This window comes from Pogoniulus pusillus, chromosome 42 (genome assembly GCF_015220805.1).
Source record: "Pogoniulus pusillus isolate bPogPus1 chromosome 42, bPogPus1.pri, whole genome shotgun sequence".
NCBI lineage: Eukaryota > Metazoa > Chordata > Aves > Piciformes > Lybiidae > Pogoniulus > Pogoniulus pusillus.
Window position 1 is genome coordinate 6219329 of NC_087305.1, and position 26856 is coordinate 6246184.

The 26856-nt window shown below is 52.3% G+C and overlaps 2 long non-coding RNA genes across 2 annotated transcripts in view; both read left to right on the top strand.

Annotated features, from left to right (window-relative positions):
• LOC135192439 (uncharacterized) overlaps window positions 1–11666 on the top strand; it is a 29215-nt gene extending 17549 nt beyond the window's left edge. Inside the window, exons 2-3 of the long non-coding RNA XR_010308988.1 lie at window positions 10597–10719; window positions 11402–11666. This is a non-coding gene — a long non-coding RNA (uncharacterized LOC135192439). The remainder of the gene's footprint in view (window positions 1–10596; window positions 10720–11401) is intronic.
• An 11344-nt stretch (window positions 11667–23010) lies between these two features.
• Window positions 23011–24981, top strand: LOC135192448 (uncharacterized). The gene is made up of 3 exons (XR_010308991.1): window positions 23011–23185; window positions 24254–24306; window positions 24703–24981. It is a non-coding gene; the product is annotated as an uncharacterized LOC135192448 (long non-coding RNA).
• Window positions 24982–26856: the final 1875 nt, after the last annotated feature.

Sequence of the window (26856 nt, forward strand, 5' to 3'; positions counted from 1 at the left end):
CATTGAGGCCAAGCAAATCTCTGATGAAGCTGTAGTTTCCCTCACTGCATGAAATGAGAAGTGCATCTTCTGTGCTATAATGTGAGAACAGGTTTGATGTTTCTTAGAGTCAGGTAGCAATAGGCATAGGGTTGCTTGAGCTGAGATGGAAAGACTCAGCACTGCTAAACTGCAGATTGGCTCAGGCTCTCCAGCAGGGCTGGTACGATTAAAACAAAGTATTGACTACAGTATGTTAAATATTCACTTTTCCCTTTTCCTCCACAGAATGGCCCAGGGGGAAATTCTCCAGGTATTTTTGGCAGTTTGAAAGTCTCACTCAGTAATTATCAGGATGTGCACTAACAGAGACCCTGCTACACCAAAGGAGAAATGAACCTTTTTTGATCAGTTCTTGGCATCCTTGTGATTCTGGGAATATTTAAAAGGTAAAGAAGTCCCAGATTAACTCTCTGGATCGATTTAGGGTCCAGTTTAGTTGTCCTAGCTGGCAGAGTCAGCTTTAGTATTTAAAACAAAAGCTATTCCTGTGTTTCCATGAATGGATCTATTGGCTGTCTGCAGAAGAAAGAGGAAAAAGTGGTGGAGGAGACCTTCAGCTGCCTGAGCGGCTCAGGAAAATGCAGCAGCCCAGCACTGTGGAAATGAAGAGCCTGAAGGCTACTTATTTCCCAGTGCTTTAAAGTCAGAGGCAAAAAGCTGCACAGTGTCTGTAGAATTAATCCTATGTGGGCTGAAACCCTAAAAAGCTGAGAGTGAAAGAGGTGTTTCACAGAATCATAGAACTTCAAAGGTTGGAGGTGACCTCCAGAGATAATCCAGTCCAACACCTCTGCCAAGGCAGCATCACTCAGTGGACTTCACACAGGGATGCATCCAGGTGGGTTTGGAAAGTCTCCAGAGAAGGAGACTCCACAACCTCTCTGAGCAGCCTGCTACAGGACTGTGCCGCCCTCACAGGAAAGAAGTTTCTCCTCCTGTTGGGGTGAAACCTTCTCTATTCTAGTTTGTACCTGTTGCTCTTATTGCTGCTGACCACCAAAATGAGCTTGACCCCCTACCCCTCAGATACTTGTACACATTGATCACATCTCAGCCTTCTCTTGTCCAGACTAAACACCTCCAGGGCTCTTAGTCTCTCTCCATGGGGGGATGTTCAAGTCCCCCAGTCATCCTCGTGGCTCTCTGCTGGACCTGCTCCAGCAGGTTTCTGTCTCTCTTGAACTTGGGAGCCCAAAACTGGACACAGTATTCCACGTGTGGTCTCACCAGGGCAGAGTAGAGGGGCAGAAGACCCTCCCTAGCCCTGCTGGCCACACTTTTCCTGATGACCCCCAGGATGCCATTTGCTCTCTTGGCCACAAGGGCACATTGGTGGCCCATGCGGAATTTGCTGCCCACCAGCACTCCAAGGTCTTTCTCACAGAGCTGAGTATCTCCCTCTCTGGAGCTATTCAAGACCTGCCTGGATGTGTTCCTGTGTGATCTGCCCTGGGTGCTCCTGCTCTGGCAGGGCGGTTGGACTGGATGTGCTTTGGAGGTCCCTTCCAGTCCCTGACATTCTGTGATTCTGCGATTCTGTGATCCCAGTCTAAAGCTGTTCCCCCATGTTCTATCAGTATGTGTGCATGTGAAAACCAGAACAAGGTGGAGTTGGACACTTTCTTGGACAAGAACAATAATAGCCTGCAACATTTTTCTCTTTTCCTAGACCAAGTAGAGAACAGAATTCCTCTAGAGCCTTTCAAACACTTCAGCCTGTGTGGAAAAAAACCCACAACCAACCAACCAACCAACCACCAAAACAAAACCCAAACCAAGCACCTCAGCATTTAGTTCTTTCACCAGGCTCATTGCATTCCCTTTCCTGTCCAAGGTCTAACTCCAAGTAGAATATTGTAGGAGGAAATATGTTTATTGTCAAGTGTACAGGAGAACACAAGCAAATCAGCTTGGTTTTTGCTTAATCTCTGCTAATTATGCCAATGACCCAGAGTCAGTACATAGCTAAAGGAGAGAAGCTCAGAGGGATGAGTTGTTCAGGTTGGAGCCAGCTGCTAATTAATTCTGCAAAACAAACACTCTAATTACTAAAAAGTAATAAAACTTTACATTGCATTAAAGAGTATAAGGAAGGCTTATGACAGGCTTCTATTAAGCTTAGTGCATTAGAAATATTCTGTTTATAAATGCAAGCCCTGTGAAATCTCTATGGCCTGGTATTTACCCAGGAAATTGAGCACCCACATCTAAACCAAAAAACCCCAAACATAAATAATTATATTTAAAAACACATTTTAAACATCTATTTTGTTCATCAATGAAATTAATTACATCCTCTTAATGAGGCCCTTGGTGAGTAATAGTTCTAATTCCTGAAGCTCTTGAAATAATAAATGATCACCAGAAAAGTAGAACACAAAGGAAGGGACAGGTCTGCTCTTCTTGCTTATTGTCACTTCAAAACCAGAATGGTGTCAGCTCAACCTCCCTTCAAAGGAGGACTCAGAACTCCCCTAGAGAGCTGGGTTAGGTATGGGGGTGTGGAAAACCACCTCAGAACTCTCCTAGAGAGCTGGATTAGGGATAGGGGTGTGGAAAACCACCTCACATGAACTGGGGGTGGCGATTAGAGGCTAACCTCTTCTCAGGCAGTCACTAGCCTGAGATGTGGGAGCTGATGGCTTTGTACCTGCAGCTCACCAGTTTGATTTGATACTAAAAAAAGGCTTCTGGTGATGACAAATGAGACATTTGATTGTTGTGTTGATGTTTAGATAACAGCAGCAGGGTTAAAGAGAGAGTGAACTGCAGCAGCCAGCTAGCAGGGCATGCTTGTTCCGGCTGCCTCTGGCCCATTAAGGAGAGGAAATTGAAGCTAGTGGTGCTCTGGCAGGCTGTACATTCCCTCTGAAAGTCTTGCTCTTCCAGTAAAGCACCAGCTGTCTGTGGCCAGGTTGAAACAAATAGTAGTAGAAATGAAGCACAGCACCTGTACACTCAAAATGCTCCTTTCCTGTGTACCACTCACCCTGCAGTTTGTCTTGACTATTTAAATCCGGGTAAAAGCAGGCTGCTTGCTCGGATTTTGCATTACAACAGCTATCCTGGGTCAGCTGTTTTGACAGGACATATTTCTTCTTCCTCCTGTCTTGAAGGTGCTGCTTCATCCAGGCACAAATGCACTATTGACAGCTTGCCTTTTCTCTGACTTTTGTTTCTGCTCTGAAATCTGGAGTGAAGAAGAAATGAGAGGAAAATAGCAATAACACAGCAAAGTACCCAGATATTCAGCTGGGCTCCCCCTGTCACCTCCAGCTTCTGAACCCTGGAGCTGGGACAACAGAATCACAGAAACACTCAGGTTGGCAAAGCCCCTCAGGGTCACCAAGTCCAACCCATATCCTTACTCTACAAGATTCACCCTAAACCATATACCCAAGCACTACATCCAAACACATCCAAGGTTGGCAACTTCACCACCTCTCTGGGCAGCACATTCCAGTGCATGACCACTCTTTCTGGGAAAAAAAAATCCCTAATATTCAGTCTAAACCTACCCAGTGGCAGCCTGAGGCTTGTTCTATCACTAATGACCTGTGAGAGGAGACCAGCATCAACCCCTCCACAGCCTCCTTTCAGGTAGACAGCCCCCAGCAGTGAGGCTCAGCTTCTTTATCTCTTCATCTCTGAAGGTCTCTGGGGTGCTAACAGAGGAAGGTGAGTCTCTGTGGGACACACTGGAACTTACATAGTTTAGTTGTTTTTTTTTCTTTTCTGTCTCTTCTATTGTGCTGCTTGGGTTTTTTTCCCTAACAGTTGTTCATTCTGACCTGAAAAGATGTTCAAGCTCAGTGGAGCATCTCCTGGGGCCACCTGCCCACATGAGCTGACACCTGAGGGGGTTGGCCTGGATGATCTTTGGAGATCCCTTCCAGTCCAGACTGTTCTATGAGCACAAGAAGCTGAGCTACAAATGGATGGACTCCATCCTTGCACACATCATCCTTGCTGCTCCTGCTCAGAGACAATAGTTGTTACAGCTTTACAGTGAGGTAAAAATGATAAATGGCAATCCCAAGGGGTACCAAATGCATCTCTCTCTCTGTGACAAGCAGTTAATAGTATGGATAGCATCTTCCTGGGCTTTAACTTGATGTAAATTTGCTTTGCATTCACCAGGCTCAATTGCAGGAGAGCAATACTGAAATGTGCACAAACCACCAGCTACAGATTTTATTGCCACCTCTGTGATACACCTACTACAGAGAGAAGTTTGTGAGTGAAAAAGATCACAAGATAGTTAGTCACCTCCAATATTTGCAGTCCAGGCCAGGAAAAGTAATTGATTTTCTAACAATAGAGATGTTCTCGACTGCAGGCACATTGTTGTATTACTCTGGGTGATGTAATAGCCACAGTGAGGAGGCACTGATCTGCATGAGAGTGATTGGGTTGCAGCATTCCAAAGTCACAGTATCGCAGTGTCAGGGTGCAGCACGATGCAGACGTAGTGGAGCTGCCGGAACTGCTCCAACAGCTCCCCCACGGCTTCCTCTTCTGTGTCAAAGGAGAGGTTGCGGATGAAAACGGCTCTGCCCTCGCTGACACGATGGGGGGACGTTTTAGGGTTGTTTTTTTAGGGGTGACCCCCCCTTTTCCTCCTCTCTTCCTCCTCTTCACTATCTTCCTCCTCTTCACTATCTTCCTCCTCTTCACTATCTTCCTCCTCACTGCTTCCTTCCTCTTCCTCCTCACTGCTTCCTTCCTCCTCTTCTTCCTGATCCTCTTCCACCTTCTCCTGCTCTTCCTCCCCTTTTTCTCTACTTCCTCCTTGCTCCCCTCTTGCTGGTTTCCCTGTATTGCTCTGTACTTGTCCTTGGCCACTGCCCAGTCCACAGCAACTGGACGACCTTTGACCTCTTTCATGTTGATCCCCCTCAGAGCTTTGGCTGCTTCCAGGACACTGCTGAGCTGCACAAAGGCAAAGCCTTTCAGCTTCCCATCTGACTTTTTGGGGATGTTGACCTCCAGTACGGTGCCAAAAGAGGAGAAAAGATCTTGAGGTCTTCCTCTGAACACTTGAAGCTGAGGTTGTGGATAATGAGTCATGCAGATGATATCAAGACACTGCAGCTTCCCAACCACTAGACACCTTTGAAAAAAACCCTGCAGTCCCCTTTTTCACATCTATGGCGTTGCTGAATTCTTGGGATGGTGCTGCAGTCCTGAAAGGGCCAGCTTCTTGCAGGGTGAATCCCACTGAATATCACTGAGTCCAGGTAATATAAACTAGGGGAAGAACATTAAATTCAGGAACTACTTTTGTTTTGCCTCCCTGTTCGGAAAATGGGGATGTGCAGTTTCCCTTCCATGCAGGCACACACAAGGAGAGCTCTGCAAATGAGTGATACCTTCTTGTACTGCAGAGATAAGGACCAGACAAACAGCAAGGGTCCAATTTAGTCCTCTACAACCTATTTCAGACTCTTCACTTGCATCCTCCAGCCTAACTCTCATATTATGCCTCAGGTGACCAGTAGATCTTGTCCTACCATGCTTGTTCAATCACCAATAGAGCTGCATTTCGTCATACTGGAGGTAATTTTCTGGAGTTTAAACTATTTTCCCCCCTCCCTCCTTACTGCTGCCCTATGGTGTGACCATAGCCACTCTATGACTGTGGATGCTGGCTTCTGCACTTTGGCCACAACAACCCTATGCAGTGCTACAGGCTAGGGACAGAGTGGCTGGAGAGCAGCCAGGCAGAGAGGGACCTAGGGGTGCTGGTTGGCAACTGAACATGAGCCAGCAGTGTGCCCAGGTGTCCAAGGCAGCCAGTGGCATCCTGGCCTGGCTCAGGAATAGTGTGGCCAGCAGGGCCAGGGCAGTCCTTCTGTCCCTGTGCTCGGCACTGGTTGGGGCCACACCTTGAGTGCTGTGTCCAGTTCTGGGCCCCTCAATGTAAGAAAGATGTTGAAGTGCTGAACATGTCCAGAAAAGGGCACCAAGGCTGGTGAGGGGCCTGGAGCACAGCCCTGTGAGGAGAGGCTGAGGGAGCTGGGGGTGTGCATCCTGAAGAAGTGGAGGCTCAGGGCAGATCTCATTGCTCTCTACAGCTACCTGAAGGGAGGCTGCAGCCAGGTGGGGTTGGTCTCTTCTGCTGTGGCAGAGGAGAGCACTGCAGGAGGCATGAGAGATGATTATCCTCATCATGAGAAAATGAGAAATGACCCTGATATTAAAATACATTAATTAGACAAATAAAGGGCATTCTCCTTCAATTTATTCCCTTCATGGACTTGTTTAGTTCTGTGCAACACAGAGCGTGTGTGCATTCATATCAGGCACAATAATGCCCTTTCTGAGAAGGTGTTAGTGGATTTTTTTCACCCTTGCTGCAGGTGGCATCAAGAGGAGAGGCCTTGGCTATTGTGCTGTCAATTTGTTTAATGATTATTAGAGGAGCAGATGATTTCTATTAAAGGCAAATGACAGACTGTCCAGTAGACATAGATGCATATTTATTAAATTGGAAGCCTGGAGCAAGCAGCCTGGCTCATTTGCTTCCAGATTCCAGACCAATCTGTTTTATTTTGCACCTGGAAGCTTCAGAGCACAGTAGAAGTGGGGATGATTTGCCAAGCAGGGATCAGAGGAGCGTTGGGTCGATGCAGTGGGGAGGACGCAGGCTCTGATGCAGATTTCTCAAGTTTGATTTCTTAGCCTTTGTACATAGGAAGGCCTGGGAGCAGAGGGAGGTGATGTAAAGGTTTTGTACAGAAAGATTAAATCCTTGTCTCCCCTTGCTCTGTGTGTGTCTCTCCACATATGATCTCCTCTAGACCTGTGCTCTGGCTCTTGCTGTAGCCAGCTGCTTCAGTGAGAGAAGTAAGGCTCTCTCCACAGCAAACAGTTAGAGGAACCTACCCAAAGGAGACATTTATTTGTAGTCTCCACCAGCTATTGGTTTATGCTCTGAAGCATCAGAATTTATCTTCCTCTCTAATCCTCTCTAATGTGAGCGTGGATGTTCTTGCCCAGACAGAAGTTTAATCCTTTCAGGAAATGCCGCCCCAGCTCAATGATTCTGTTATCCTTCTTTCTTCTCAGCCAAACTGGTGCAGTTCAAAATCAAATCTTTCTTTTCACACATCTAATGTAATAAGCTTAGCACTCCATCCACCCCCATTAACCAGATCTTTGCTGGGATAGTGATTCAGACGCTGGTATCTGCAGGTCAGAGAGGATGCTGAAAAATGGGAATGGTTCATAAAAGAGATGTAGAAATGATTCCGAGTCTGGGAAACATCTCTCTAGTGAAGCTGGAAGGTGCTCGATCCATTTAGGCTATGAAAGGAAATGAAGAGGAGACTCCATCACAGTGTGCAAGCAGAGATACAGAGAAGATGACTTCTTATAATAGATGGCTCCATCAGGAAGCAGAAAAAAATACACAATGAAATCTGGCTGGAAGGTCACAATTCAGCTCCTCCTGGAAGCTGGAGCTAGCACAAGAGACAAATTAGGAAAATCCAGAAGATGAGCTTAATTTAGGAGGCCTCAGTAATTCTCTGTGATGAAAAGCACTCTTTTATTCTGCTGATTAAAGGTCAACTAAACAATGCCACCATGGGCACTAACTGCTGCTCCTCCTGGAGACAGCAGCTGAGCACTGTGCTGCCAGGTTGAGGCTGCAAAAAAGGAGCAGCTTCAAACACAGACTTCTATGCCAGAAGGCTACGAACTCAGCTCCTGGTATCCTGCTGAATTCCTTTGGGGCCTTCTTCACATTCAGTTTTCCTTCCTGTAAAGATCTATAGGACCCAGATCTTGCCCATGAGGAAGCAGCTGTGGGCATCCTCATGTTACCAAAGCTCTTAGGACAGCAGCAGAGCTAACTTAGCACCAAAAATGAGCAGCACATGATGACTCTTGATGGATTTCCACTCTGAATTTAATTCCATGTATGCATCAGTGCAGCCTAAGATACCATTTAATCAGATTAAAGAAAACAGAAGTCCACTCTGTACTGCCTTTCCTGCTTTGTCTCCCTGTCCCTGCAAAGACAGGACAGTTGTGTTGCTGCATGCTAGTAAATCACTGTCTTTTGGCGTCTCTGGGCTCCTGCAGAGTGGCTGTGATTTATGAGTGACCTGCTTCTGCCTGGGGTACAGTTGAACTGGGAAAGCAGCTAGGTGAGGGCCAGCCGATTAGCTTCATGTTCTGGCTCACAACAATGAATGAGCAAAGGCTGCCATCTTCAGCCAAAAACTGCCATCTTCAGCCAAAGCCACTCCTCTCTATAGCACTGGAGGGAAGAAATCCAGAGAAGAGCTGAGACAGTTGATGAAAAGCTCAACATGAGCCGGCAGTGTGGGTACAGTCCAGACAACAACCATGTGCTGGGCTGCAGCAAGAGCAGCGTGGCCAGTAGGACAAGGAGAGGATTCTGCCCCTTTGCTCTGCTCTCCTGAGCAGCTATAAAGTTTTGCCAGTGCTCCCGCTGCTTGCACCAATGAATCTCCAGGTCTCACTACAAACAGGTGGACACCTGACCCCACCTGGAGCACTGTGTGAAGTTCCAGAGCCCCAAACACAAGAAGGACATGGAATTGTTAGAGTGAGTCCAGAGGAGGCCACCAGGATGCCCAGAGGGCTGCAGCAGCTATGCTATGAAGACAGGCTGAAAGAGTTGGGGCTTCAAGGAGACCTTGGAGTTGCCTTCCAGGATCTGAAGGGGCTATAGGAGGGCTGGGGAGGAACTAATTACAAGGTCTTGTAATGACAGGATGAAGAGGAATGGGTTTAAATTGTCAGAGGGGAGATTGAAACTGGATGTTAGGAAGAAGTTCTTTGCAGTGAGGGTGGTGAGACACTGGCACAGTTGCCCGGGGAAGTTGTGGATGTTCCCTCCCTGGAGGTACTCAGAGCTAGGTTGGATGAGGCCTTGAGCAACCTGTTCTAGCGGGAGGTGTCCCTGCCTGTGGCAGGGGGTTGGAACTAAATGAGCTTTGAAGTCCCTTCCAACCTAAACCATTCTATGATTCTATGACAGATCAGGGACCAGGTGGGAGAAATGTGCTAAGGAAGCAGTAGGTGTGGAACAGAGGCTGCACTGACTCATGTCACATCCCTTTGTCACCTGAGTGGATTCCTGTCCTGGCATTTATGATTATAGAATTATAGACTGGTTTGGGTTGGAAGGGACTTTAAATATCATTTAGTTCCAACTCCCCACTGCCATGGACAGGGACAACTTCAACAAGAGCAGGCTGCTCAAGGCCATGAAGAGAGGGTGACTGCAGGTGTCTTCTCCTTTTAAGAACATGACGAAATGTTTCTCTCTGTGGCTTAGGCATCCCAGAGACCTACCTGAGCTAACTGCAGTTTTGTCACCTCAGTTTCCAAGAAAACACAAGCCATGCCTCCTGTCAGCTGTCCCTGAACCCCCACTTCATCACTCCACTCCCCCTGCTGGTTCCACTCACACCTAACCCCCTCTGAAGCTCAACCAGGGAGGAAGAGGGAGGACAGACACTAAATATTGCTGGCTTTAAAGGATACAATAGTTGTTGGTTGTTTTTTTCTTTCCTGTTAACTGTTTTCTGGACTGTTATTTCATCATTCTCTTTTTCCCTTTTTTTCCCCCTGGGCACATGTTTTTCCCAATTCAGACGAGATCACTGCTTCCATCCTGATTGCACGAAGAAGAGTCTGATTGCATTATTCATCTGCACTGCTCATAAAAGACTTCAAAACTCTTGACTAGGCCTAAAGGTTTTGATAACATTCAGTGACAAGAGATAAGGGGAAAGAGCCTGAGTGAGCTGGTGGCATCTGGTTGTGTTGCCAGCCCAGCAGCTGTGGCTGGGACAGCTTTGCTTGAGTGGTACAAGGTGAACTGCTGCTTTGGCTGAGCAGTTTTCTGGGAGATGCTTTGTTTTCGTCTGGGGCTGCAGTGATGCTGGAAAGCAAATTGGTTTTGCATCCTGGTGTGCAAAGGTAGCCTGAACTCCAAGGGGCTGCTGCCACCTGTGGACACGAAAACATATAACACAGAAGGGCTTGCTTTGGAAGAGACCTTTCAAATCATCCAGACCAAACCTTAACCCAGCACTGCCAGGTCACCACTGAACCACGACCACATCTACACAGCTTTTAAATCCTTCCAGGCATGGGGACTCCACCAGTACCCCTGGCAGACTGATCCAAGGCTTCACAAACCCTTCAGGGAAGAAACTCAGCCTGGTTATTTCCTTGCCATTAGAAAATCTGACATAGCTTGTTGCAATTCTTCTGATCATATAACACATATTAAACTAGAAAATGCAAAAGGATGGCCAAATGAAGTGAAGACAGCAGGGGAAAGGCTGCTCTGTGACGCACCACCCACAGCTGGGCAATTGAAGAGACAAAAGACCAGGCTCAGTGATTCACAGAATCACAGAATGTCATCTAGTTCCAGCCCCTGTGCCCTGGGCAGGGACAGCTTCCACTAGCCCAGGTTGCGCCAAGCCAGTTTGGGTTTTTTTAGCTTGTTAATTAAAATATTTCAAGTGCTGAGAAAGTCTGAAGCAGTTCTTTCCCCCTCAGGACAGAGAGCACATTCTGTGGCCTCAGGATCCGAGAGCTTGTGGCCGGAGCCCAGAATGCCTGAAGCAGAGGAGCTTCCAACTTCCTGCCTGCCTGCCTGCCTGTGGCAAGCAGAGGATTCAGGCAAGAGTTTGGTTGTTGAAAATCAGGTTGGGAAATTTTCATCTGAACCTCTTAATTGTCAATGTTTTGTTTTTTGAGAGGGTGGATGAGAGAGCTGAGGTTGTTGAGTGTGGAGAGGAGAAGGGTCTGAGGAGTCCTTCTTGTGGCCTTGCAGCATCTGAAGGGGGCTCCAGGAAAGTTGGGGAGGGACTTTTTAGGGTGTTGTTCAGCATGAGGGTGGTGAGAGACTGGAAGAGGCTGCCCAGGGAGGTGGTGGAAGCCTCATCCCTGGAAGTTTTTAAAGGCAGGCTGGATGTGGCTCTGGACAATGTGCTCTCGTGCGAGGTGTCCCTGCCCGTGGCAGGGGGGGTTGGAAGTGGCTGATGCTTGAGGTCCCTTCCAATGCTGCCAATTCTGTGATGCTGTGATGCAATCAGCATTGAGCAGCAGGGATGCACTCAAGCCTCTTTCTCTGGCTGCTCCACAAAAGGAGGGTGGGTTTTGTTGCCGCCTTGGCTGCAAAAGTGAGATGCAGTTTTATGGTGGCTCTTGCCCAGTCTCTGCCAGCGCTGCCAGTAAGAGCCGCTGCCTCCCAGTGCTCCCAGTGACCCCAGTCCCTGACGGTGCTCCCCGTAATTCCCGAAGCCTGGGCTCTTAGTGGAGCTGTTGGACAGCAGTAACCTTTGTCTCTCTTTTCTTGCAGTGCCCCCAGAAAGGACTTGGAGTGGCAGAGGTTCTGAGAGCTGGAAGCATCCCATGGTTTAATGTATGAGAGCAAGAGGCAGCAGAGAGTCGTGGCTGCCAGTGATAGTGCAGGGCCTGCAGGGTGATGTCAGGGTAGTAAATGTTGGGGGGCATGCGAGAGGGTGGGAGCTGCAGCCGTGTGCGGCAGCTCTGCTAGAAGGGAAAAGCAGCCGGGGCTCAGCCATGTGCCAGAGGTGCAAAAGTTAGGCAGAAGGATGTCCCTGGCTTGGGTGGAGAAGAAGGAGCAGAGCCTGTCAGCTGTCCTTGTCTCTGTCTTTGCTTGCCTGATGCCATAGGGGGGGTGTGGGCTGTGATGATGCAGCAGAGTGAGGGGTGGGGGCAGCCTCCCTTGCAAGGGTGCTTGCAGCCCTGCACGTTTGAAGGGCCTGAGAATTCTTGGAGGGGATTAAAACACACTGCAGACTGCGTTAGTGGGAGGTGCTCCAGGAGGAGAAGAGCTGTTTTTCCTCTAGCTACTGCAGAACGGCATAAATTCTGGTGTCAGCAGATCCCCCTGTGTCTCCTCTGCTGTCTCTAAATGCCTCAAGAGTAAATCAAGGAAGTCCTGAGTAGCCCCAGCTGGAGTTTAGAGCTGTCCCTATAAACTGAGTGTGTAGGAGTGGCAGAGCATGGGCTGTGCCTTGCGTGCGGTGTGCTGTTTGCAAAGCCAATAGGCAGAGCGGCGCTGGGCTGAAGGCGCTGCCCCCAGCCGGGCGCAGAGGCGCTCTCGGTTGTCTGTGCTGCCCCCCTGTGTTTGCACGTGGGTACTGCAGTTGCAGAGCGGCGTGTGGTGTGGCGCCGGTGCTCAGTGCTGTCACCGTGTGTTTGCTTGTCCACACTGCAGTTCCTCAGCCGCGGCGGTCGCCCGTTTTCCTGCCTCGTCTCTAAATGCCGTGCACGATTGAAGTGCCTGAAAGCTGAGGGGAGGGGAGGAGAGGAGGGGAAGGTGAGGGGTGGGAGGGAGAGATTCGAACTTGTTTGGATTTGTGAGCAGTTAAAAGCGGCAGGCACCGGCGTCGGGCCGGCGCTGTGGGGGCGGTGCGGTGCTCCGGGGGCGGGCCGGCGCTCGGGGGGCGGGCCGGCGCTCGGGGGGGCGGGCCGGCGCTCGGGGGGCGGGCCGGCGCTCGGGGGGGCGGGCCGGCGCTCGGGGGGCGGGCCGGCGCTCGGGGGGGCGGGCCGGCGCTCGGGGGGCGGGCCGGCGCTCGGGGGGGCGGGCCGCTAGGGCTCCGCAGTCGGACGCATGCGGCAGTGGGAGCGGGGCGGAGCATCGCGGGTGGAGCCGAAGGGAGCGGAAGTGACGCTGAGCCGGCTGCAATGGAATGGCGGCGAGCACAGAGCGGCAGGCAGGCAGGGCCTTTCGGGACGGAGGGAAGCCTCACGCGTTCCCCGGCAGAGCTGCCTTCTTTTTCTCTCGCAGCAGAGGAGTTTGGGCAGGTGAGTTGCTCGGCAGCGGCGCCGCATCTGAGACGCGTTTCACCGCAGCTGCCGTAAGTAGCCTTGGCGGCGCTGTCTGCACGTGTCCCTGGGCCACATGTGCTGGGCTCTTTGGTGCTGCTGTGTCAGGGGGGTTGCTCTGGTAGCTTTGCACAGGTCCCTTCCAAGCGCTACCCTCCTGGGCTCTGTGATCACACTTAGAGCAGGTTGCGTGCTCGACTTGCCGTCCCGTATTCATTACAACTCTGCCAGTTTCCTTTTCTCTTTTTTCTCTTTTTTACTTCTTTTTTCCTCTTCTTTTTCCTTTTCTAGTCTCCTTTTTTCCTTCCCCCTCCCCTTTTCCCCCCTTTCCTCCCTTTCTTCCCCCTCATTTCCCTCATTTTCCCCTTTCTCTCCTCGTTTTTTCCCTTTTCGCCCTCCTTTTTCCCCTTCCCTCCTCCCTTTTTCCATGTTTTTCCTGAGGAGTGTTGAACCTTCTCTCAAGAGTCTGCCTTGGAGCAAAGATTTTCAGCTGCGTTTGAAAGGAGTTCTGCAGCCTTTCTTCAGCAAACCCTGGTGGCCTGACTCAGAGAAATAGAATCCTAGAATGGTTTGGCTTGGAGGGAAACTTAGAGATCATCTTGTTGCAACCCCCAGCTGTGGGCAGGGACACCTCTCAGTAGATGAGGCTGCTGAAGGTCCCATCCCAGCTGCCTTTGAACACTGCTAAGCTTGGAGCCTCCTTAGGCAGTCTTTTCCAGTGTCTCACTGCCACAGCTGCTTGCTAGCACCAAGTAAAGTTGAAGTGAATGATTTCTTTAGAAAGGGAATCTTTCCCACCCTAGATTACCAAGAAGTGGTTCATTCTCTTTCTCTTGGTCCTCTTCAGGTGCTTGGAGAGTACAAGCCCGCAGTGGTGTGCGGTGATGGTGCTGTGCAGGCCAAGGCAGGCTTTGAGCAGGCTGTCCGAAGGAAGCAGCTGTCCGGTGCTGGCAGAAGCTGGAGCGGAAGCTGGCAGCCCAGCACAGGTAACTGTGAGGAGCATCTGAGTGCTGCTTGCACTCTGCCTTTTGTTGTCTCTTGCAGCACTTGACCTTTCCAAAAGAGCAGTTGTGTTCAGCTGCATGGATGGATTTGCCTGCACTCAAGCTGTTTGCAGCCAGGAGACTGTGCTGCAAATGTGCAGCTGCTGCTTCCAAAGCCACTCCGTGTAAATCTTTGCTGCTGTTGAATTCTGCAGGTCTCTCCAGCAAGCATGAAATGAGCTGAAGGAGCATCAGAAGCAGCATGGCCATTTCCCCAGGCAGCAGGATGTTTCAGCCAAGCACCAGCTCATGCCGGAGGAGCAGATGCTGAGGAACATCCCCCACGAGATGCAGGTGGCAAAAGAGTCTGGGTCAGGTAAAGCTTTCTGTCGAGTTTGTGCTCCTTCTGGCAGTCAGTTACACCTATTCAGATGAGTAGAAGCATGGAGTGGTTGCTGTTAGAGAAGAGCTTCCAAATCATCCAGTGCAGCCCTTAAGCCAGCACTTGCCAGGTCACCCCTAAAGCATGTCCCTGAGCGGCACAGCTGTAGGACTTTTAGCTTCCCCCACGGATGGGGACTCCAGCACTGTGCTGGGCAGCCTGTTGCAGGGCCTAAGACCTCTTCTGGGGAGAAGACTGTTCCTCCTGTCCAGCCTAACCCTTCCCTGGTGCAACCTGAGGTCATTTCCTCTCATGCTGTCATTTGTTCGCTGGGAGAAGGGATCAAGGCCAGCCTGGCTCCAGCCTCCAGAGAGAGGGCGTCCAGGACCTCCCTGGGCAAGCTGTGCCAGTGTCTCCCCAGCCTCTCTGTAAAGAAATTCTTCCCAATGTCCGTTCTGAGTCTCTCCTTTTCCAGTGTCAGTCCCTTCCTTTATGACTTCCTTACCAGAGAAAGGCTACTTTTTTTTTTCCCGTGGTGTGAGCAGGAATCCATGAAAGGTCTGGAGTGGGCTGCAGGGTAGTGTAGAGGTGCAGAGGAGGCTGTGGGTGTGTGTAGAGGTCTTAGGGGTGTGAAGAATTTGCAGGGATCTCTAAGGGTCTGCAGACCCCTTTGAAAGGTCTGAAGTTGTTTGTAGATGTCTCTAGGGTGCTGCAGGGGTCTGCAGGCACCTCTTAAATGTCTGGAGGGGTCTGTAGATGTGTGCAGGGGTCTGTTAAATATCTGGAGGGGTCTGGATGGGTGTGGGGAGCTCTGTAGGGGTCTGTATGTTTTTGCAGGGATCTGCAGGGGTCCGTAGATGCCTGTAGGGATTTGCAGGGCTCTGTTAGTTCTCTGTAGAGGTCTGCCTGGGTCTGGAGGTGCCTTTTAATGGGTCTATGGAGGTCTGGAGGCCTCTGCAGTGGGCTGCAGTGGTCTGTTAAAGGTGTGGAGGGGTCTGTAGGTGTCTGCATTCAGTGAAGGAGTTCTTTGGCTCCAGGACACTTTTGTCCAGTGTTTCTAAACTGTGAGTGTCCCAAATGAGATAGAGGTGCACTGGCAGCATGTTTGCAGATGGCCCCAAACTGAGTGGTGCTAGGGAGAAAGCAGAGGGGCAGGATGGCATCCGGGAAACACCTGGGCAGGCAGGGGAGCTGGGCCCAGGCAAAGCTTGTGAGGTTCCAGGAGAGCAAGGGCAGGGTGCTGCGTGTGGGCGGGAGGAAGCCTGCCTGTCACCGCGGGCTGGGGGTGGAGGCGATAAAGAGCAGCCCTGGGGGTGCTGGGGAGAAGCTGAGTGCGAGCACATGGTGTGAGCTTGCAGGCCAGGAGGAGCGTGTCGGTGTCTGCAGGGGTGTGCAAGCATCTCTAGAAGTCTGCCCAGGTCTGCAGATGTCTGCAGGGGTCTTCTAAGAGGCCTGGAGGCTTTTCTGAGTGCGCAGAGGTGTGCGGGGGTCTGGAGGCATCTGTAGGTACACTTAGGAGTCTGGAGGGCTCTCTGGAAGTCTGTGGAGGTGGTTAGGGGTCTTTAGAGGTGTCTGTGGTGCTGTAGGTGTCTCAAAAGGCTGTGAAGGTCTTGAGGTGCCTTGCAAAGGTCTCGAGGTGTCTGTAGAGGTCTTTAGGGGTCTGCAGGGTTCTCTGGAAGTCTGTAGAGGTGTTTGGGGGTCTCTAGGGGCCTCTTAAAGACATGTAGGGGTCTTCAGGGGTCTATGGTAAGGTCGGGAGGGGTCCCTAGAGGTCTCTAGGAGGCTGGAGGGGTGTGCAAGTGTCTGTAGCATTCAGCAGGTGTCTGGAGGTTTCTGTTCTGGGCCCGCAGGTGTCTGCAGGCAACTTGTAAAGGTCTGCAGGGGTCTGTGGAACTCTGTCAGGCATCTGTTAAGTGTCTGTAGGAATCCATTAAAGGTCTGGAGTGGGCTGCAGGGCTCTGCAGAGGAGGCTGTGGCTGTGTGTAGAGGTCTTAGGGGTGTGAAGAGTTTGCAGGGGTCTGTAAGGGTCTGCAGACACCTTTGAAAGGTCTGAAGTTGTCTGTAGGAGTCTGGAGATGTCTCTAGGGCACTGCAGGGGTCTGCTGCTGCGGGAGGAGTGGGCTCGTGGAGCCACGCCCTCCGGGCTGCGGAGCCACGCCCCCTCCCTGGCCTTTCTTGCCTGGCTCTGGTTGCCTCTTTATTTGCATAGCCACACCCCCTGTCCCCTTGCTGTCTAGTCCCCGCCCCTTTCTTTCTGAGCCACGCCCCTTCCCTGTTCTGTGTCTGCTCCCCACCCCTTTTCCTTATCCACGCCCCCTCAGTGCAATGCCTATTCCCCACCCCCTCCATAGCCACGCCCTCTCCCCATGTTGTGTCTAGTCCCCGCCCCCTCCATAGCCACGCCCTCTCCCCATGCTGTGTCTAGTCCACGCCCTTTCCGTAGCCACGCCCTCTCCCCCATGCTGTGCTTGGCCCCGCCCCCTCGGCCCTGCTCCCACCCACAGTAACTAATAATATGGTGACAGATTTGGAGCTTCCTTTGGAGGAGGAGTTCAGGAGGTGGCTGCTAAATGGTGGATTGTGGTGGGCGTGGTTTGCCGCTTTTTCTGCCTCCCTCATTTGCATACATTTCAATATCAGGCTCTGCCTTTGAGTACCTTGGAGATGTGTTGGGGGTTGGGGAGGGGTTACCGGGAGGGTCAGCAGCTGATTGGTGGGTCCTGTGGGGGCCGTGGGCATGGTCACCCCTGTGCCCCGCCCCCTCATTTGCATAAAAGAAGGCAGGGTCCACCTGACGGAGTTTGGTGCTTTATTGGGGGGGGAAACTGGTTAGGATGGGGAGGATCAGCAGCTGATTGGTGCGTCCTCTGGCGTGGGCGGGGCCTGCCCCGCCCCTCCGAAGTGCTCGATGGTCTCCAGCACAGCCCCAGCAGCTCCAGGAAGCAGGAGACCACCCCCGCAGGCCTCCAGCCCCCCGGGAGACCCATAGCCTGCAGGGGGAGGGCTCAGGGACCCCCAGACCCTCCCCGGGATCTCCCAGGGACCCCCAGACCCTCCTAGGGACCTCTCAGGGACCCTCAAACCCACCCAGGGACCCCCAGACCCTCCTAGGGACCTCCCAGGGTGCATTATGAGTGATGCAAAATTAATAATCAATATTAATGTTGGTATCCAGGCAAAGATTGTTAATAACTACAACCAACCTGTTTCTTATCATTCAGTGTCTGCAGAAAGCTTATTTACAAGGTTCAAAGCACACAGCTGGGGTATTTGTACACTTAGAATCATGGAATCAGCCAGGTTGGAAGAGACATCCAAGCTCATCCAGCCCAACCTAGCCCCCAGCCCTCTCCAGTCAGCTAGACCATGGCACTAAGTGCCTCATCCAGGCTTTTCTTGAGCAGCTGCAGGGACGTCGACTCTCTAGGCAGCCTCTGTGGTCTGAGAGGAGAGCAGCAACTTGCTGTTAGTTTGCTGTGATGGTCTCAAACAACAGTGGGAGAGTTTGGCATGAGCCTGTTGGAATGCTTAGCCTTACTGGAGGAGCTGGGAGCGTCTGGGCAGCATGAAATGCAAGAGCAATTGCTTTTCACTTCCTTCTTAAGGGACTTCAGGGTTGGGAGGTCTGAAGAATGAACTGTTGGGATCATAAGTGCAAAGTGTCAGCAGTTTTGACATGGTTCCATTTGACATTGCAGGCACAGGCTGGTGATGGACTTCTGCAACGAAGCAAGAGAGTCATCTATGAGGCCAAGGCTGCTGTAATGGTAGAGTTTATTGCTTATTCAGTGAGGTGATGCTCTTGTCAGTCAAGAAGGACTGAGTTGCAGAGGCTTCAGAAATACTTTGATGTAAGCTTGTTGCTATGCTGTGCCTAGTGTATCTATTGTCACTATTTAGAACTAGGCTTAAACCAAATGAACTTCTTGATTAAAATAGCCAATCATGTCTGCCATAGTTCTAATTGTTCCACCTGCATTAATTTCACATTTTTCACTCTTCTGTTAGTCTGACATATTTTAAGGGACAGAATCATGAAAATCCAACCTCTTTTCCTTGAGCTTTTTGCCATCGCTTCAGAGGTTCTTTTGTGTTCTGAGCAATGTTTTGGTTTCAGTCTGTTCCAGTCCTCTGTCAGCCTCTCAGACAAGAAATCTCTGCTCCTGGTGAGGCGGAGCAGCTTCTGTCTGTTGTTACTTGTCCTATTGCTGAGCACCACCAAACAGCAGCTGGCACCTTGGTGCTGACACCTGCCCCTCAGGTGAGCACTGGGTGCGTGGTGGAGGGTTTCAAAGGCCGGGGGGCCTGGCTGGTCCCCCGGCTAGCTAGGGCCACCTTAGGGCTGGGCTACTGACCCACTGCAACATCCACCTTAGCTCACGGGTGCTAAGTCTGTGTTGTTACTGAGGCTGAGGTTTCTCTAGGAGGTTGGATCCTCGAAGGTTTTGCTCTGGGTTCTGCGATGGATGCAAAGATGGAGCAGGAGCACCAACTGGAGCTGGTAACGGACCAGCAGCAGCAGCAGCTGGTAATGGAACTGGTAATGGAGCAGAAGCTGGTAACGTAGAGTGGAGAGGAGGAGGAGGAGGAAAGCAGCAGAGACTGCCCGGGGGAAGGCAGAGAGTGGGGGCAGGACGGCAGGGGCTGCCCGGGGAAAGGTGGAGGGCAGCGGCAGGAGGGCAGGGAAGAGGTACAGAGCTTTCAGATGCTGAGCTTCAACAGAAAGACCTCATGGAAGAGAAAAGAGACTAACTTGTTTAGCAAAAGTACTCTCTGGAATTTCCCAAATCGCTTATTTATTGAAGGGAGTCATTTGTTGGTCATTGTCATCACGAGAGAGGACCTTTTGGTTTGCGTTACGGTGGTTTGGGCTTGCCTGTAACTCCAGGCCCCTCAGAAATTGACAGGGGGGGAAAATCCCCAACCCATGGATGTTCTCTTGGTTGTCTTTAATAGATAAACAAAGAGCAAGTGCAACTGAAAGAACTTTGCAGGTAACAACTCTGTAACACTGTTTGGAGAGTTTTGAATTGGTCATTGCCAGCGAGATCAAGGTAGTGCCCCTTGGCCTTGCTGCATGTGATGAACTGCTCCTAACACAGCCCAGCTGAACACAGAGTCAGGTGAAATGAAGGCTGAAGAGATAGGAAAAGTCTTTCTCAGCCTCATAGCTAAAGACAGTTTAGTTTCCCCAAGAAGTCCCATTCTACCTGTTGTGCATTGGTTTGATGCCAAAGCCAAACAACTCCCCCAGACCTTTCTATTTTCTCAACTTTGGTGTAAATGAATATGAATTGAGGTTGGATGAGGCCTTGAGCAGCCTGTTGTAGTGGGAGGTATCCCTGCCTAGAGCAGAGGGTTGGGACTGGATGATCCTTGAGGTCCCTTCCAACCTAAACCATTCAATGAAGTCTTTTATCAGCTCATAGGATTAGTGACAGTCGGGAATGTTTGCTTGCTATGAGATGAGGGAGCTGTTTCCTAAATGGAATGTTCATTAGTTCTTTAGCACCTGAAAATGTTGGCAGGCTACTTGATAAACCTCCTGGAACACAGGGGCCTGTTGAATTGTTTTCCCAGTGCCTGAACAACTTGCAGTGCTGTCATGGGTTAGCCTCCTGTTTCCCTCCAACACAGAAGTGAGGCAAAAGTAACACAGCCAAGGAAGAACCCTCTGGGTTGAGATCAAGAGGTAAATACAAAATGAAATCCTGCAGTGCACAATTACCTTAGCCTGTTTCTGTTTGCAGAAAACAGAAGTCAGCCACCTGCCACCCATCCCCTCCTGACCCCAACCCCAGAAACCCAAAGCAGCACTTGGCACAGGAGGTCTCTCGTGTTGCAGTCTCAACTTCAAGCCCTGGAATACTTTGCTTCAGCCAGCAGCATGGGGTTGGATACCAACAGCAGAGTCGACTTAACCTGTGACTAAGTGAACTTCAAGTTTTCTGACTCCACAGTAGAACTTGATAAAGAAAGATGTGAATGGAAGCAGGCTCTGACTCCTCTGTGTAACTGATGAGAAGCTTTCTGAAGGAGGTGAATTTGTTTTGCAGCCCTTCACTCAGCTTGTTACAGATCTTCAAGGTAGCTGCTGGTGCAATGTCTGTTGGAGACTGTTACCTACTCTGAAGGAGGGAGTTAGTGGAGCATCATAGGAACATGTAGAGAGATTGGTCAGTAAAAGGCATTTGTGTTACCCTTTTTAGTCATTTGAGTCACTTTTATTGTAATCCCATGCCTGAGAGCAGGACTCCTTTGTGTCCAGGGTTAAAATCTTCAAGGATAAACAGTGCCAAGGCTCTGAATTGATTTGGACTTGGTGCTGCTAGCTACAATGCAGGACAGTTAAGGCAGTCCTATGTTTTGTGATTTGTCTTTTTTCCTACCATTCTAATTTTGGCTCAGGCTAGTGTGAAGTGTCTCTGGAACTAGGTCCTTGTGGTCCCTTCTGACCCTGACTGATTCTATGATTCTAACAAGCAGCTTTTGACTTAAAAACCCCTGAGGTCACTGCAGCACCTCTCTATGGAATAAAAGAAAGGGAATTTGCTGCACTGCTGAGAACTATTTCCAACTCTGAGCCTTTGTTTTTGTGGTTGTTTTTTGTTCGTGTTTATAAACAGCAGTAGCTAAGCAATCCTCTCTGAGCTATGGACCAGAATCTGCTGCATCCTGTGCAAGAAGCAGATCCCAGTGTGATCTGGTGCAGCTGTAACACTTCCTAACTGCTAGGTTTAGGAGGAGGGCATGTGTCTCAGTCGTTTCTGAGCTGTGATAGCAATCAGGTGTCTGCTTAAGTCTTGAACCTCTGCCATGTGCTGCCACGTTCACCAAATCTTTCTCCCGGCTTCAGGGAGAGAAGGAGTATACAGCTCCCAGAGTGGGTGTCAGAAGTGATGTGAAGTGAAAGGGGTTTGCTGAGGTCATGTAGAAAGTTGTGTGAGGGAATCTGGCAGTTTGTTTTTTGATTTCTTCAGTCTCTAAAGTTTTTCTTGGAGCAGCTTCACTGCAATCCTTTTAAATGCACAGAATATCAGCACAGGCCCTTTTACACAGTCCTCCAGCTTTGCTGCAGGTCCCTTTCAGATACCTTGGAGATGTGTTGGGGGTTGGGGAGGGGTTACCGGGAGGGTCAGCAGCTGATTGGTGGGTCCTGTGGGGGCCGTGGGCATGGTCACCCCTGTGCCCCGCCCCCTCATTTGCATAAATGAAGGCAGGGTCCACCTGGCGGAGTTTGGTGCTTTATTGGGGGGGGGAAACTGGTTAGGATGGGGAGGGTCAGCAGCTGATTGGTGCGTCCTCTGGTGTGGGCGGGGCCTGCCCCTGCCCTGCCCCTCCGAAGCGCTCGATGGTCTCCAGCACAGCCCCAGTAGCTCCAGGAAGTAGGAGACCACCCCCGCAGGCCTCCAGCCCCCCGGGAGACCCATAGCCTGCAGGGGGAGGGCTCAGGGACCCCCAGACCATCCTAGGGACCTCCCAGGAACCCGCAGACCCGCCCACTGGCCTCCCAGAGACCCCCACTCACCTCCTTGTATGCCCCTACTAATCCCCTAACCCCTCCCCGTCCCCGCCAAGCGCCCCCCAGTGCCCACTCAGGCCCTCAGCTTGTCCCCGGAGCACTGCAGCCTGGCCTGGGGGCGCTGCTGAGGCCCTCACCGAGTCGCCACCGCCCGCCGCAGCCCATCAGTGGCCATCTGCAAGCTGGCACTGCCCTCACCGAGTGGGCACTGCCCTCACCAAGATGGCATTGAGCGCGACAGGCTGTAGATGACCTCACCAATATGGCACCGAGGGCGACGGACTTGCTGTGACCTCCTCAATACGGCGCCGAGCGCGACGAGCTGCACAGACCTTACCAATATGGCGCCAGGCGCGACGGGCTGGAAGTGACCTCATCCATATGGCGCCAAGCGCGACGAGTTGACAGTGACCTCATCAAAGCGGCGCCGAAACGCCGCAAGCCGACGGTGACCTCACCAATATGGCGCTCAACGCCGCGGTCCTGGCGCTGTCCGCAGCAAGCTGGCAATGCCCTCATCGAGTCGCCACCACTCGCCGCAGGCTGGCAGTGACCCTCTGCAAGCTGGCGCCTCCCCCCGTGAGATGGCACTGCCCTCTCCAAGGCTGGCAGTGCCCTCACCACGACGGCGCCGCCGGCAACGCAGGCTCGGCGGTGACCTCACCAAGATGGCGCCGAGAGCGACGGGTTTGAAGTGACCTCACCAATATGGCTCCGAGCGCGACGGTTTGGACGTGACCTCACCAATATGGCTCCGAGCGCGCCGTGCTGGCGGTGACCTCATCAAAGCGGCGCCGATACTCCGCAAGCCGGCGGTGACCTCACCAAGATGGTGCCGAGCGCGACGGTTTGGACGTGACCTTACCAATATGGCTCCGAGAGCGACGTGCTGGCGGTAACCTCATCAAAGCGGCGCCGAAACGCCGCAAGCCGGCGGTGACCTCACCAATATGGCGCCCAACGCCGCGGTCCTGGCGCTGCCCGCAGCAAGCTGGCAATGCACTCACCGAGTCGCCACCGCTCGCCGCAGGCTGGCAGCGACCCTCTGCAAGCTGGCGCCTCCACCCGTGAGATGGCACTGCCCGCTCCAAGGCTGGCAGTGCCCTCACCACGACGGCGCCGCCGGCAGCGCAGGCTCGGCGGTGACCTCACCAAGATGGTGCCGAGCGCGACGGTTTGGACGTGACCTCACCAATATGGCTCCGAGAGCGACGTGCTGGCGGTGACCTCATCAATGCGGCGCCGAAACGCCGCAAGCCGGCGGTGACCTCACCAATATGGCGCTCAACGCCGCGGTCCTGGCGCTGCCCGCAGCAAGCTGGTGATGCCCTCACCGAGTCGCCACCGTTCGCCGCAGGCTGGCAGCGACCCTCTGCGAGCTGCGTCTGGGCCCTGGAGGTCGTGAGTGGGGGGGAGAGGTCCGTGTGGGGTGGGGGTCGCCGCTGCGGGGGGGCGGGGGTCAGTGGGGGGAGGGCCTGGAGCGTCCCCAGCGGCCTGGAGGGAACAGGGAGGGGAGGAGGAGGAGGGGCAGGGACACATACCCGGCGGGGGGAGGGGGCAAGGGCCTGGTTTTGAGGGGTGGGTCCGGGAGGCCGTGGGGGGAGTTTTGGGGGGGGGGGGTCCTGAGGGGTCAAAGTTGGGGGCGAGGCCGCGGGGCCCGGGCCTGAGGGGGGTGGGAGAGGCCTGGGAGGGGTTTGGGGGTCCCTGGGGGGGACCTGGGGAGGGATTTGGGGGTCTCTGGGGGGGATCTTTGGGGGGAACCTGGGGAGGGATTTGGGGGTCTCTGAGGGGGGGTCTTTTGGGGGGACCTGGGGAGGGGTTTGGGGGTCTCTGGGGGGGGTTTTCGAGGGGGACCTGGGGAGGGATTTGGGGGTCTCTGGGGGGGTCCTTGAGGGTCTCTGGGGGGATCCCTGGAGGGTTCTTTGTGGGGACCTGGGGAGGGATTTGGGGGTCTCTGGGGGGGGTCTTTGGGAGGAGTTTGGGGGTCCCTGGAGGGCTCCTTGGGGGGGACCTGGTGGGTCTTTGGGGGTCTCTGGGGGGGGTGTCCTTGGGGGAGGGTCTTGGGGACGGGTTTGGGGGTCCATGGGAGGGTCTTTGGGGGTGTCCTTGGGTTGGATTTGGGGGTCCTTGGGTGGCTTTGGAGGGGTCTTGGGGAGGGGTTTGGGGGTCCCTGGGGGGGACAACCTGGGGAAGGATTTGGGGGGCCCCATGGGGGGGCCCCTGCGAAAGATTTGGGAGGGGTCCCTGGGGGTGGACTTGGGGGTCCCTAGGGGGAGATTTGGGGTCTCTTTGGGGGGGGGATTGGGGGTCCCTGGGGGGGATTTGGGGTCCCTAGGGGGAGATTTGGGGTCTCTTCTTGGGGGGGGATTGGGGGTCCCTGGGGGGGGATGTGGGGTCCCTAGGGGGGGTCCCCAATAGCTGGGGAGGGGTCCTCGGGGGGTCCCCTCTAAGCTCTCATCTCTCCACCAGCCGCAGCCACCAGGATGTGATGGTTTGGGCTCTTACCTGCCCCCCCACACTTTGTAAGTACCCAGCTAACTCAGACGGACCCTGGGAATATAGATGAAGCAATTTATTTACAGCTAGCAGAATTTACAAGCAGCTATTTACAATATATACAGTTATATACAATTATATACAGAAATATACAAAGGGTAAACAATACAAAAGCACAACTCCCCTCCCAGAAACCTGAGTCCCCAGGAGGGGCTTTCAAACCACCCCAAAACCTCCCCCAGCCCCTCTCACCCTTTCCCCAGTTCTCAGGAAGAATAGAGGTGCAGCCAAGAGGTTAGGGAGCAAGGTTAGTGGGAGTAAGCAGTGTGAGCACTAAGGTGCTGCAGCAACCATGTGTGACACAGGATTCCTCCACTTGGAGTCCATCTGGCAGCAAGCCTGACCTGCTTTTCTTTTTCCAGAGAAGCATGAATCCAATATGAAAGCCAAATTCTGTATCTCTAAGTGTCAAGACCAATCCCTTTGGGGGTGACAAAGGAAGAGACCTGATTCTTGTTGGCATTACTGAGCCAGTGAAGAAGATCATTTAATTTGACCTGGGGGAAAGTGAAGATGGAAACTTTGTCAAAACAGAGAAGTGAAGAATATTTAATCTATTTCCTGAAATTTCCTTAGCTGATATCAGAAATTAAATTGCATTACTGCTCAAGCCAAAACCAATAAAGCACTTCAAGCACAAATAGCAAGGAACTGGAACATTCTTACCAATGAAACTGGAGAATAGAGAGGAGTGTGGAGCACTAAAATTAGCGTCATAGAATCAGTCAGGGTTGGAAGGAACCACAAGGAGCAGCCAGTTCCAAGCCCTCTGCCATGCCCAGGGACACCCTACGCTAGAGCAGGCTGCCCACAGCCTCAGCCAGCCTGGCCTGAAACACCTCCAGCCATGGGGCCTCAACCACCTCCCTGGGCAACCCCTTCCAGCCCCTCACCACTCTCCTGCTCAACAACTTCCTCCTCACATCCAGCCTGAATTTCCCCACCTCCAGCTTTGCTTCATTCTCTCTAGTCCTGGCACTCACAGCCTCAGAAGTCCCTCCCCAGCTTTTTTGTAGCCCACTTCAGATCCTGGAAGGCCACAAGAAGGTCGCCTGGGAGCCTCCTCTTCTCCAGCCTGCACAGCCCCAGATCTCAGTCTGTCCTCATAGCAGAGCTGCTGCAGCCCTCAGGGCATCCTCCTGGCTCCAGCATGTCCAAACAGAGCATGAGTGTGTGAGGACATTAAGCATTTGTCCTGTCAAAAGAAGCTTCAGGATTCAATAACTTCTAGTGCAAGAGCCATAAGTCTTGCCTGCTTTGTTGCCAGAAATGAACACTGCAAGCCAACACCAGAGAGGGAGGATGAACAGCCTTGTTCACTGAGTTCCACCTAGCTGGAGAACCTGCTGTGAGGCTGGCCCAAGGCAGAGCTATGTGAGTACTAACTTAAGCTGCATGTTGTAAAGCACAATGCTTATGGAAAGTGTTCCCGTGGGTTTTGGCTGAGATGTGTTGTGCCTGCCTATGGCAGTTCTTTGGTCCCAGAGTTCAGCCAAAAATCAGCCCCACACCACCACCCAATCCCTATAAAGCAGATTAAAACAAAATGAAAAGTATAATTATTCCTATCTTCCTGTAGGGAAATTAGGTGAGAAGTTCTTCGGCTTTGTCATGCAAACATCTCAGGAGTGGAAGCATGAAAAAGAAAAGCAAATTGTGCCCTCAGCATCACAGAATCACAGAATGTTAAAGGTTGAAAGGGCCTTGCAGAGATCACAGGCTCACAGGACGTTAGGGCTTGAAAGGGACCCAAGGAGATCATCCAGTCCAAGCCCCCCTGCCAGAGCAGGACAATTCTAAGACAGATCACAGAGGAACAGATCCAGACAGGCCTGGAAAGGCTCCAGAGAAGGAGACTTCACAACCTCTGTGGGCAGCCTGTGCCAGTGCTCTGGGATCGTTGCAGTAAAGAAGTTCCCCCTTGTGCTGAGGCAGACCCACTTTTGCTGCAATTTACACCCATTGCTCCTTGTCCTATCCCAGGGAGCAGTGAGCAGAGGCTGTCCCCCCGCTCCTGGCAGCCCTCAGATACTTGTAAACATTGATCAGTGGCGTGTGTGCACTGAGAACAGAGGAGCTCGGCGAGCAGTGTGCCTCCGGCGGAGTGGGGGGGGGCGTCTGCAAATGGCGTCCGCGTCTTCGTCATGAATAGGGGGCGTACGCAAATTGCTTATGCGTCTCCGCCGTGCCTAGGGGCTCCGCGCCACCATGTTGCCTCCGTGTCGTCCATCTTGTGTGATCTGTTGGGGTCCCTGAGTCCACTTTTGGTCTCCTAAGTCCACTTCTGACTCCCTAAGTCAATTTCTGGCTCTCTGAGTGGGTTTTTGGGGTCCCTAAGTCCACTTTTAGGCTCCCTGAGTGGGTTTTGGGGGTCCTTGAGTGGGATTTGGGGCTCAAAAGTCCACTTTTGAGCTCCCTAAGTCCACTTTTGGGCTTCCTGACTCCATGCTTGGGGTCCCTGATTGGGATTTTGGAGTCTCTAAGTCCACTTTTGAGCTCCCTGGGTGGATGTGGGA